Below are 13,200 nucleotides of genomic sequence, written 5' to 3'. Positions count from 1 at the left end.
ATTTGGAAGTGTTCCTTACTCTTAGATTTTTTGATAGTTTGAGGAGTATAGATATTAGTTCCTCTTTGAATGTTTGTTAAAAGTCCCCTGTGAAGTTGTCTAGACCTTGGTGGGCTTTTGTTTGCTGGGAATGTTTTGATTACTGCTCTATTTCATCAGTTGTTATTGGCCTATTCAGGTTTTCTGATTCCTCCTGATTCATTTGGGAGATTGTATTTTTCTAGGTTTGTCCATTTCATCCACATTGTCCAGCTTATTGGCATATAGTTGTTCATAGTATTTTATCATAATCATTTGTATTTCTGTGGTATTAGTGTCTACCTTGTCTTCTAATCCACTGATTCAGTCCTCAGCTTCTTCTAGTCTACTGTTGAATCCTTCCATTGTGTTCTTTATTTCAGCTATGTCATTCTTCATTTCCAGTTGATTCTTATTTATTCTTTCAACCTCTTTTCATGTTGGTGTAGCTCTCATTAAGCCCCTTAATATCCTCATTAATTTCCTTGATATTCTCATTAAGTTGCTTGCATTTCTCATTGAATTGTTTGAACACCCTTATTACCATTACTCTGAATTCTTTATCTAACAAATTGCTTGCCTCCATTTTATTTAGCTCCTTTTCTAGAGATTCCTCCTCTTCTTTCATTTGGGGTTGTTTCTTTGTTTCCCATTTTTGTTGTCTCTTTATATTTGTTTCTATGTATTAGACCAAACTGCTATGCCTCCTAGATTTTGTGGGGTGGTCTTATTAGTAGGTGTTTTGTGGGGCCCACTAGTGCAGTCTCCCATGTCTCCTGTGCTGAATACTCTAGGAAAGCCCCTTACTGAGTTATTTGTGTTCTCCTATTGTAGTTGGGTGTTGAATTTTATTGTCCAGTTTGTGGATGGAGTCTCCTCTCAGGTTTATTGAACATAATACTGGAAGTCCTATGTGACTATGTGGCTCACCCCTGACTGCATCGTGTGAGCTGTTGTGGAGGTGCTGATCGTACAGAACAAAATACAACAAAACAAAACAGGAAACAGAAGCTCTAAAACAAAAATGTACACAAGACCCCTACAGCACCAGAGAAGGGATAATTAGGAAAGAGAAAAGAGAACAAGAATGATAGTAAAAAAGAAAGAGAATACTAGGAGAAAACAAAATGAAACAAACAAACCAACAAAAGAAGCACAAACAACAACAAAAACACGGAGGAGGGTGGCAGAATATATAGATGCAGAGCTGAAATAAGGATAAAGAGTTAGAGCAGTAGGGAAAGGGAAATGGATAAAACAAAGGAGGGAGAAAAGAAATGAAAAGATAAGAAAAAAAGTTTTGGAAAGGAAAATATAGGAGTAAACAGATAGACCTAAAACAAGAAAAAGAAAAGAGATGAGAAAGCAGTAAAGAGAAAGAGAAGTAGAAGAGAGAAAGAAAAATTGAGTAGTGAAAAAAAGAAAAAGGGAAAAAATTGAATCTGAAAAGGGATTAGGAATATTAGCTATATGAGTGAAACAACAAAGATTAGACTAATAACAAATCAATAGAGAAGATAGATAAAGAAGATAAATTTAAAAAGGGGGAAAAGCAAGGACAGAGAAAAACTAAAAAAAGAAAAGAGAAGAAAAAGGGAGGAAAAATGGAAAAGAAAAAAAGGAGAAAAAAGAAGGGGAGAAAAGGTGAAGTGTCATCTGTTTTAGTCGCGTTGAATGCCCTGTGGGAGCTTGCTTTGGATCCCACTCTTCTGTTCTGTCTGCCAAGTTTGGGCTTCCAGTTAGGCACCTGGGTGTCAACCACTGTCAGGCACTGTCCTTCGGCTTTCAGCAACCTGCTTGAAGCTCCACGTGATCCACCCATCCACTGCTTATGTCCGGCTCCACAGGTCTTGGCTGTAAGGAGGAGGGGGCAATCTGCCCTCTAAAGTAGGTTTGTTAGCAGCCTGGGGCCCAGGGCTGGGTCAGTCAACTTCCCCTGGTCCCCTGGGCTCTGCCTCTGCCCACCTTTGCCTGCTAGGGAGCTGTCAATCTTAATCACTCAACAGTGTGTTTCTGATAGGCCTTTAGGTGGGGGAAGTACTGTTTAGCTTTCAGGGAATATGGTGGTGTGTTTTCCTGCTTCAGAGCTATTCCTCTGCGACTGGCCCTGTATATTACTCTGCCCTTGGCTGGACAGAGGTCCTTGTATGGAGACCAATGGGGTCGGCTGGAAACCTGGAGTTTTTATCAGTTCTTCTGTGCGGAAGGGGGTGGGGTGAGGAGAAATATCAGCCTGGTTCCCAAGATAGTGGGGCAGGTGGCCCCTCCCCCTATCCAGTCACTGAGGGCTCCTTGAGACTGTTCAAACTCCTAAGCTTAGCCTTTGCTTTTGTTTTCTCTGAGAAACTCCACGCAGGCTGTGGCAAGCAGGGCTTGTTAAGGGGGGTGGGCTCTATGACCTAGGGTGGGGTTTTCCCCTTTACCTGTCCTCTGGCTGCCGGGAGCGGCTAACTCCTTAGGAAAACGGGCCGTTCCAGCTTGGGGGCTACGACCAAATGCTCCCGGCTGCTGTTTAACCAAGTTGCCCTGCAATGCTTCCCACCCAGCCTCTCCTTAGGCATCGTGCACGGAATCTCCTGGGAAAACACATCTCCCTCCTGCACCAAAGCCTCAGGTGGATAGTTGCAAATGAAAACTCCTGGGCTCTGGGTTTGGAGAGAGGGAGGGAAAAAATAACACAAAGAAAACCATGGCCTTCTCTCCAAACCGGCTCCCGTCTACGGGTTCTAGCGCTCTCTGCGTCCTGGAGCCCCGCCGCCTTTCACGGGCTGGATGTTACTGGGCCTGCGGGTCTTGGCTCTGGTGCTCGGGGCTGTGGAGCCCAGCCTGGGTTCTGGGCCTCTATCTTCTGCGGGAACAGGCTCTCCCATAGCGGGGAGATTCCCTTTTCCCCCTTGGCCTTGCCGGCCTGCCGCCCCTGGGGTCTAGGTCAAGTCTTCTCATGACCTCGCCCTTCCTGCTGGCCTCCAGGTGTTTTCTGTCCTTCCTTGATATACGTCTCCTCCTCAGCCGGATCTCAGTTGGTAATTCCAGGTGAATGTTCTCCAACTCAATTGTATTCCCAGTCTGGCCCTGGGACGAGGTGGATGACAGGCCTGCCTATTCGGCAGCCATTTTTTTCTCCTCCCAATGGAGAGTTTTAACCAAGAGTTTGAAGCATGATGTGATGTTAATTTGTGGAAGATTTATATCCATTTCTACCCCTGGGAGGTAACAAGGACTGAATGGGGTAATTAGAAAACTGGACAGAATTTGTGAAATAACTGTTGTCCAACAGTGGACATCAAGCAGTCCAGGACTGTGCTCATGGAGGAGACAGACTAGGTGAGCCCTAAAGTCACCCTGGCTTTCTACTCGATGCTACCTCCTGTCTTTGGAGCAGAGAGGGGAATCCCAGGCAAGCACAATAGTCTTGATAAGTTGAGGAGGCACAAATGGGAATTTGGGAAGCCAAAAAGGTTAGAATGTTTTGGGCAGAATTATACAGAGAGGGATCTATGCAGTAAAATAACTCCAGAAATTTGCATGGTCTTGAATCTTAACGTAACATTAAGATGCATGTGTATGGGGTTAAATTTCATGAAGTCACATGAACTAGAAGCTCTGAGCTAAACAGTTCCCAGGGGTAACAGAGATGGGGTGGCACTCAAGATTAGATTAGCCAGTGAAGAGTCCTCCTTGACAACTCAGGGCTTTCACTAGAGAAACCAGAGGGCCAGCCCTAGAGTAAAGTCTGCATTAGACTCACGCTAACAAATACTTAAAACAAGCCTCAGAAGATCACACTGAACCACAAGTTCAATTTGTCTGAAAAAAAGTCTTCATTTCACCATCTGCCTGCCAAAACAAAGCTCAACACTTTGTAAAGAAAGGTAGAAAACTCTAAACACTCAACAGTGTAGTAACCTAACTCCCAGCACCCAATAAAAATTACTAGATATGTTAAGGAGGACAAGGTGATCCATAACCTACAGAAAGTCAGCAGAAACAAGACCAGAAATGATAAGAATGATGGAATCAGCAAGCAGTGACATTAAACCAATGATTAATGTAGATTCAATATTTAAGGAAAACATGAATATAGTAAGGAAAGGAATTTAACATATAAAAAGAAGACTTTCTTGAGATGAAAATATAAGATCAGAAATGTAAAATTTACTCTATCGCATTAACAGCAGATTAGAAAATGTAGGAAAAAAAGAGTACTGAACTTGACGATAGAAACAATTTTGGATAGAAACAATCCAAAATGAAACAAAAAGGAAAAAAGACCAGAAAAAAAAAAAATGGAACAGACTTTCAGTGACCCAAGTGACAATACCAAGTACGTGGAATTGGGGGAACAAGAGAAGTGGGAGGTGGAGGATAATGGACAAAAATTGGAAGAAATAATGACTGAAGATTTTACAAATTTGTTGGATGCTATAAATCCTCAGCTCCAAGAAGCTCAACTAGCTACAAAGTGGGTAAACACACTAAAAAACCCATACCAATGTATGTCAAATTGCTGAAACAGTGATGAAGAGAAAAAAATGTACATATTTAGGGAAATATGACCCGTTATGTACAGAGGAACTAGCAATTCACAAAAATATGTATTTAAGCCAGAATGATGATGGAATGACATCTTTAAAGTTCTGAAAGAGAAGAAATCTGTCAAGTATTGGACAACAGTGTCCAATGGAATTCTATGCCCAGAAAAATTATCAGGAAGATGATGGCAAAATAAAGACGTTATAGACAAAAGAAAAAAGCTGATAGAATCCACCAGTAGCAGATCTGCCCCAAAGAAGCATTAAGGAAAGTTCTTAGAGCTAGCCAGAGACTTAAATCTACATGAAGGAATGAATGGCAAATATGTGAGTAAATATAAAATATATTTATTTTTCATTTAAAAATTATTTTAAAAGATAATTGACTGTTTAAAACATAAACAATAGCAATTTGTAGTAGGTTTTAGAACATGTAAAAATAAAATATATGACCACAGAGCACAATGGATGAGACGGAGTAATGGCAGTCTATCATTTTAAGGTTATTACATTATATGTGAATGGCATATTATTATTTGAAAGAAGACTAGGATAAGTTCAAGATTCAAATTGATAAAAGTGAAATTAAAAGGCCTAGTTTATGATCCAATAGTGAAAATAAAATGGAATCATTAAAATACATTAGCAAGATGTAATAGCTATAAATCCAACCATATCATAATAGCATTCAATGCAAATGGTCAAAATATGTCATTAAGCCCTGGCTGGTTTGGTTCAGTGGTTAGTGTGTTGGCCCACGAAACAAAGGGTTGTGGGTTCAATTCCTGGTCAAGATCACATACCTTAGTTGCGGGTTCCCTCCCCGCCCTGGTTGGGGCGCATGCAGGAGGCAACCAGTCTATGTGTCTCTCTCACATCGATGTTTCTCTCTGTCTCTTTCTGTCTCTCTCCCCTCCTCCTCCCTCCCGTTCACTCTCTCTGAAAAGCAATGGGAAAAAAAAATATCCTTGGGTGAGGATTACTGATTTAAAGACAGAGATAATGAGGTTGGATATAAAAGCAAGACTCAACTACATGCTGTCTTCAAAAAGCCACTTCAACTATGAAGACAGGCCATTTAAAGTAAAGAAGATAGACTGGAAACGGAAGATAGAAGTAAGTAAGCTGAAGTGGCTGTATTAAGTAGAATTCCACACAAGAAACGGTACCAGAGCTAACAAGAGACTGCTGCGGCGATAAAGGAGTCTACTCATGTGACTGGATGTCAATCCTAAATATATACACATCCATCACAGAGATTTCAACATACTTGAAGAAATGCGTTAGCTGGAAGGAGAAATAGACGAATACAAAATTATGGTTGCAAACCTCAACATCCCGAGGTAACAGAAGAAGGAAGAAGATCAGTGTGGCTCTGGAACACCTGAGCCATGTCATCAGCCGCCTCGGCCTAATGACGTTTTCAGATGAACGCGAGAGAACAGCCCGCCCAACAGCAGCCCAGACTTCCTTTTAAGTCCATGGGGCATAGTCCCCGAGAGAGGTCATCCATGAAAAGCGGAAACTGAAATGCTGCCTTCCTCCCGCGCCGGTGAGTGGCAGGACGACGGGAATGCGCACGCAGCCACTTGGGGAAGAGTTTGGCCGTTTCTCACAGAGGGAACCATGCATTCACCGTAGGCCCAGCAATCCCAGCTGGACAGCCAGGTCCGCGACGGGTCATGCTGGGCCTCGAGTGCCAGGGCCAGGCATGGCGTCTGACCCCATGAAAGGCACTGAAAGGCATCATGCCCAGGTGTCCCCTCCACCTGGTCCCCTACTCAAGCCAGTGCTGTTGGGACACGAGCAGCCCTGCCAATGAAGGATATGCTAACTGGTGGCAGCTGGCCTGAGGCCGAGCCCTGCCCCATTGCAGGAGTCACCGGGGTCTCAGGGGTCAGGCACCAGACCGAGGGGCAGAGGCTCAAGCTTTTCTGCTGTTGTTTTTTGCTTTCTGTCTTTGCTGGTCGATGGGGACTTCCGGAAGCCTGGCACTCTTTTCCCCTGCCTCTCTGCTCCCGCCTGAGAGAGCAGGGCCTGCCCAGTGGAGGCAGGTGGCTACGCTTAGTGCTGCCTTTAGACAGGTAACAAAAGCCCGAGCGCATGTGCCCCCTGCTTTCTAGCACATATGCAGCCGCGTGGGACGGCGTGTGCCCGAGGAGTCCACACTCCCCACAACTGCACGCGAGGCACTGAGCAGATGGCAGGACCCTGGAGTCTGAGCACACGTCGGCGTCCGCCCTGGAGGTGTCCTTCTGTGTCCACCGCCTCCCCGGCAGGACTGGCTCCGTGCAGAATGAGAGGGTGGGTCGCTCACTGAAAACATAGTAAGAATTCCAAGGCAGTGACGGCAGAAAGTCACACCGAGTGCAGACTTCCTGAGTGCGCGGCTGTGTGGCTGCCCAGGCAGGCACCCTCTCCCCGAGCCCCCCCACTGCCTCTCGCGGCATGCCCTTCATTGCTGGGGACTGTTCGCATCCTGGTCTCACTGACATGAGGGGGCCCTGGGCATGGTGCCTCTGGGGCCTGCTCATCGGGTCAAGCCCAGCCCGCCGGGCTCCCCTGGCTCGTGGGGGCTGGGATGTATGTTCTCGATTCTCCTCTCCTCTAATTCCCCACCGCCTCCTCTGAGCTCACAGTCTTCAGATATTGTCTTACATTTGCTGGGATCCGTACTGCCCGCCCCGTGTCGGTGGGTTCAGCCGATCCTTTCATGTCCCCAAGAGCTGCCCCACACCCTTCTTCAAAGTGCCGGCCGCACCTGCGGGCGCGCGGTGGCCGTGGGACTGCTCAGCCAGGCAGGTAATTAGCTGGGACGGCCCCTTTCTTCTCCGAAGCTTTGAGCTTTCCTTCCTTCCAGGAGGCCGGCTGTGTCTCAGCACCGGGACCGCAGGGCCAGGAACAAAGGAGCAGCCATCCCCGGAGAAGGGAGCCCCCAGCGCAGCCGAGGTTGTGCATTCATTACGGCCTGGCTCCGTCTCTCCGGGCGGAGGCCGCGGCCTGGGCTGGCTCTGTGCAGAGCGCCAGGCGCTGGGGTGGGAGGCTGGAGGGGCGCGCTCGCAAAGTCCGCTCTGAAGTCCCAGTCTCGGGTTCAAATCCCAGCCCTGCCACTTGCTAGGAATGTCGCGGGCAAGTGTCTGAGCAGCTCAGTCCTCAGTTTCCCCAACGCCTACCTCACAGGACTGTGGAGGGGATGAGGGCGACAGGGCAGCCGTGGGGTGAGCTCCGCCCACTGAGGACTTGATAACTGTGAGCTGCGATGAATAAGCGCAGCCCTGATGCCGCCCCATATGGAGGGTCTGAGCAAGACATTGAGGCTGGCCTGGTACTGGGCGTCCAGACAAGACACCTCCCGCCCCCACTAGCCCTCCCTCTTCTCCTCTATCCTCCCCCCCTCCCCGCCCCCCGGCTCCGTCTGGCTTTGCTCTTCTCGGCCCCTCTGACCAGGGCTCCTTCCTCTCAGGCTCCAGGCTCAGCTGGGCATGCCTGCCCCTCCTGCTTCTGGTTTTGGTCCATCTTCAGGCCCCAGCTCCCTTTTTAGGGAGTCCCCCCACCCAAAGCAGGGCCTCCTCAATAGTCCCCCATCTTCTGTACCTTTAATGTATGCACACACATAGCTAAAGCTTTGCAGTTATGATAGTGCTGTGACTACCTGGTTAATTTCTGTCTCCCCAGCTCTCTGGAAGCTCCGAGGGGACAAGACTGTGTCCCTCTGTTCCCCACGCATCCTTGCTGTTTAGCCCAGGGCCAGGTAGAAAGGCGATGCTAAGAAATCTTTGTTGCATCAACAAATGAGTTTCTGGACGAGACAAGGGGAGAGACAAAGATAGAGAGACAGAGAACTCAAGAAGGCCAGTGTGCCCGGGGTGTAGACAGTGGGGGGGGGGAGGGGTAGGGGCTGGCAGTGGCATCCAGATGTGGTTGGGCTGCAGACCATCTGGCCCTGGGCCGGCGAGGACTCAGTCTTTCTCCCGGGGCGCCGGGCCCTCTGAAGGGCACCGCGTTGCTGCGTGGTGCATCCCATTTGCATTTTAGGAAGATGAGCCGGCAGCTGTGCGGAGTGGATTGATAGCCTGGCTTCTTTGTTAAAATCCCCAGAGTCATTTTCTTCTTTTTTATAGGATTCTGCTTGTTAGGGCCTGAGCCAGGAACTGATTGTTTCTTCCTAACTCGCTTGGTGACCTTGGGTGAGTCCCGGCTGCTCTGGGGGAAGCTGGGACAGACCCGGGCTGCCCGCGCCTCTCCCAGGCTTCCGCTCCTTCTAGCCCCGCAGCCCGCCCTGCACTGAGATGCCCCCGTGGCGTAGTCTGCCCGGCATGGAGCGTGGCACACTCCTCAGGTTTTCATGCCGTGGCTTCTCCAGAGGGGGCACAGACAGGACGCACGCACCCGTCACCACGGTCCTCCCGGGGACCTGCTCCTGCTCAGATGGTGACAAACACATCCGGGTCTACCCTGCTGGGTCCCAGGATGGAGGAAAATCGTGCGGACCCATTCTTGGTTTTTATCTAACCCCCAGTCCCCCCATCCCTCAGGCTCCCCCACTCTTGGTTCATTGTCACGGGCGCCCTAGAGAGGTGGCTCCCGCCAGGAATCAGGGAGCCAGCCTCTACTGCCCAGCTGTCCTTACACCAAAGGGGCTCCACGCAGCACTGGGCCAGCAGCGCTCCCTCGGCACTTGCCAGGTTTGCTCAGGAGGGACCCTCCCTTCCCTTGAAGAAACCCACCTACAGGGCTTAGTTTGTTTGTTTCTCTGAAAACCAGATGAAGGTTTTGGCTAGCCGACCTGGAGCGGGGTGGGCAGGGGAGAGGACATGTAGCTGAGCTTTATCGCCCTGAGGAAAACACACTTGGGTTATGAAGTATGCCCCCTTGAAATCTCACTTGACATTCTGCACAGAAAAAAGGAACGTTTTTAAGAACTTGGCCGAGCCACCTAATACCCTGGCTCCAGAGCGAAGGCCTTTTGAAAGATTAATACGGAGCCGCAGACAGTCAGTCACTGTAATTGCGCTCACCCCGCTCGGGCCTCTGCCCGCGGCTGGGAGCCGCCGGAAGCTGTGCCATGCAGAGGCCCGGGTACCGCAGAGGCGGCCAGCCCCCGGCCCCAGCCCTGCAGACCCCACAGGCGCGGCCGGGGGCGCCTTCCCACCTCCCTCTCCCGGGGGGAGGCAGGGCCGGACCCTGACTCTGGTGTTTCACCTGGGAAAGTTACATGAAAGAGAAGTTTGGGGGGACTGGGACACCCCCCCACCTTCTCAGACACGAAATGCCCCCAGGGATGCTCTTTGCTGTGCTGGCTGCTCCTGAAAATGGCCCGGTCCCTGGAGACCACACCCCCTGCTCCAAGGCCATGCCACAGGCTCCCAGGTAGGACAGGGTGGCCATGGCTCAGCCCTGCTGAGTCCCAGGAGTGCCCCGCCCCCGCCCCCACCCCCGCGGACCCTGTGGGTTTCGTAGTGGCATTTGCACATGCCTCTGATTGTCACTGTGGGGCCACCTGGAGTCACCTGTTGCTTTTTCATTGACCTCTTACCTCCACTCGGCTGGTCATACGACTGGCCCTGAATTGTCACGTGGGCACCCTTGGGGCCTCAGGGGCTGGCTGCTGAGATGGTTGACGCCCCCCTCCCCCACCCCACCATCTGGCGGGGAGCGCACAAGCCCCCAGCTACATGGTATTTAAATAGGCGCCACTCCACGGAGAAGAGCCCAGCTCTCCTCTGGCAGTGGGATGGGATCCGCACCGTAAATGCTAGGGGAACACCGTGTCTTCATCTGGTGGGTCGGGGTGGGCGGGCGGTCTGCCCACGGGGAGACCGGAGTGCCAGCCTCACTGACCACTCCGCGGTTTGATGGACTTCACTGGCGGTTCCCCTCAGTGTCGGGGGCAGCTTCTGACCCGGATCAAGTCTGCACTAACCATGTGACCTTCACGGAGAGGCAGGGCTGTGTCCCCTCGGGGGTCCCTGGAATAATAAATCACCCAAGAGCTGCTCGAGGAGGCAGACCAAGGACAGGGAGCGGACGGGAGCTCCCACTTCCAGGGAGCAGTCATTTCCGTGAAATGTAATTATGATCCAGGAACACAAACATCCACATCTGGAATTCTGCCGTCTGATTCCTGTCTGTCTGCTCAGCTGTGGAATGCTAAACAGGCCCATTTCTTTCCTGCTCACGGGCAGGTAGCAAGGCGCTCGGGGAAGGGCTGGGACAGGGGGAGAGCGGATCTGCTCACTCCGAGGGTACAGGGCCATCCCTGGGGCGCCCGCCCTCACTCATCCAAAGAAATGAGCATCCCAAACGCAACCCAGCAGAGGCCTGGAGAAAACACGCGGAACCAGTGGTTTGCAAACCACCAAGAAGTAGGGCAGCCTCATCGAAGATCTGTACTTGCCCTTTGCCTTTCTGTCCTGGCTCAAAAGATGAATTCTAGGCCAGGAGCTTGAAGATCTTGCTTTTTTTCCTCCTGAAATTAAGGTCCAGGGAAGAAGCCGCTCTGCCCAGCAAGAGGCGGAAAGGGCTGTGAGGTGCCTGGCGTCTCAGTTATTAGTGCTGCTGCCCTCTGGAAATTCTCTTTTCCGTGTATTTGGCGTCTTTTTTCCTGGTGGTTATTACTTTTTAGCTTTTATCACCCACACCTGTACATTCTACCTCAAAGGCCCTGAGACAGGGCTCACAGGGGGTTTGCAAACACTTAGAATAAGAAAGGGCCCAGTGTCAGACCCTGCCCCGGCGGTGCTGTTCCCATCCCAGCATCCGGGGGAGAGCTGCACCCCAGCTGTCCCACGGGGGCTGGCGCATCCAGAACCATAGGGCTACGGACCCTGAACCCGGGGCCACCGGTTTTTAATGAGCAGATGTTTGCCTAGCCAGAATCCATTTCAATGTGCATTTTATAAGCCGCTGGTCAAAACATGCAAGTGCTTTGAGCCCTAAAACAATCACTAAGTCAGAAATCCAGCCGTTTGTAAATCCGCAGAATGTTATGCCTTGGGGATAGCAAATCTCTGTTTTTCTGTAGATAATGTACGTGAGACAGAAGTCATAAGTAGGGAAATAATGAAACCGCTGTGATTCTCTCCTCCCCCGCTACCCCCCCGACGCAGGCAATTACAGACTGTAGCCCTAGAATCAGTTTGTCCCCACACAGGCGCGCCGGTGACAGCTCCGAGAAGCCAGGTGGCAGGGCCAGGGCTGCTTCCCGGGGTCAGGCATTGTGTCCTCGCCGCCTTAATAACATTTTTCTCCCTTGACGTCTTCACTGAAAGCCAGGGAGGAGGCTCGCGTCTGGGCGCTTGCAAGTGCAGGAGCCGTTACATTTTCCGTTTTCCGGCTGGGAATGGAATGTTGATACTGTGTGATTGTTTTATTTATTTTATACGTTTTCCTTGGAATGTCTACATGTGGCCCCGGTCTGGCTTGGCGGCCTCTTGATTTACGGTAGTTATAAACATTCCAAAGTAGACATGCCAGTTAAATGATACAATAACATTATACAGTTACAATTCTGTTATAAATGTGCGGACAGCTCCAAAAACACCATTTTCTGCATCCCCTCGCCCAGCCTCTTCCTTCCTGCTACCTACGCCGTGATGACTTTGGAAGCCGCCGGCCCAGTGGAAAGAGGGCAGAAGATCTGAGAGCTAGTCATGGCGTGGCCGCACCATCCCCCACCCTGCTCCCTGGAAAACATTTCTAAGAAGCCTCAGTACTGGTGTCCAGAAGCAACAGGCTCATTTGAGAACACGTCTGAACTTTCCTTTCGCTGAAAATCACATTTCCTCACATATCCAAGGTAATCTCCGCGGAAACGCGGGTCCAACGTGGCGGCCAGGAGAGCGTGGAGATGCCCTGCCTCTCTCTTCCACGGCTGCCTGTCCCCCTCACCCGACGGGAAGAGTGGCTTGTTCTCCTAACGGATGCTGAAAGAGAGAAGGACACAAGCTCTCCGCAGACACAGCAGTTTGGAGCCTTGGCATTCGACCAGAAAACCCACCTTGGTGTCCCCCCCGGAGAAGGACCAGGGAGAGGTTCCTGTACCTCTTCTCTTCTCACGGAGAACCAAACCACTGCGCAGGCTGGTGGAGCCATCTCGTTTCTGACTCTAGGATGTGTACACCTCTGACAACCAATACGTGAAGTAAAATGTTCAGGGAACTTTTCCCTCCTCTCTCCTAGAGTAGAGGCCGGCAGTATGGCCCACATCACTCCCAGTCTCCACTCTTCTCCATCAGCACTCAGATGATTGCAACAGGTTCCTAACTGGTTTCCCGAAAGCCCATCCATTTATCCATTACTCCCACCATTTATGCCACCATCCCATCTATCAACCACCCCGCTATCTATCCATCTATTCACCACCCATCTATCCATCCCCATCCATCTATCCATCCCACCATCCATTTATCCATCCCACCATCCATCTATCCATCCCACCATCCATCTATCCATCCCACCATCCATCTATCCATCCCACCATCCATCTATCCATCCCACCATCCATCTATCCATCCCACCATCCATCTATCCATCCCACCATCCATCTATCCATCCCACCATCCATCTATCCATCCCACCATCCATCTATCCATCCCACCACCCATCTATCCATCCCACCATCCATCTATCCATTTCACCATCCATCTAT

At 50.4% G+C, this 13,200-nt stretch overlaps 1 long non-coding RNA gene across 1 annotated transcript in view; it reads left to right on the top strand.

The window, feature by feature from the left end:
• Positions 1 to 12,194, top strand: part of LOC114231350 (uncharacterized) — a 55,863-nt gene extending 43,669 nt beyond the window's left edge. The window contains exon 5 of the long non-coding RNA XR_003617296.2: positions 12,118 to 12,194. This is a non-coding gene — a long non-coding RNA (uncharacterized LOC114231350). The remainder of the gene's footprint in view (positions 1 to 12,117) is intronic.
• Positions 12,195 to 13,200: the final 1,006 nt, after the last annotated feature.

The sequence above is a fragment of the Eptesicus fuscus genome, chromosome 12, assembly GCF_027574615.1.
Source record: "Eptesicus fuscus isolate TK198812 chromosome 12, DD_ASM_mEF_20220401, whole genome shotgun sequence".
Taxonomy (NCBI): Eukaryota; Metazoa; Chordata; class Mammalia; order Chiroptera; family Vespertilionidae; genus Eptesicus; species Eptesicus fuscus.
The sequence above is the reverse complement of the archived record's forward strand: the minus strand, read 5'-3'. Positions and strand labels throughout refer to the sequence as shown.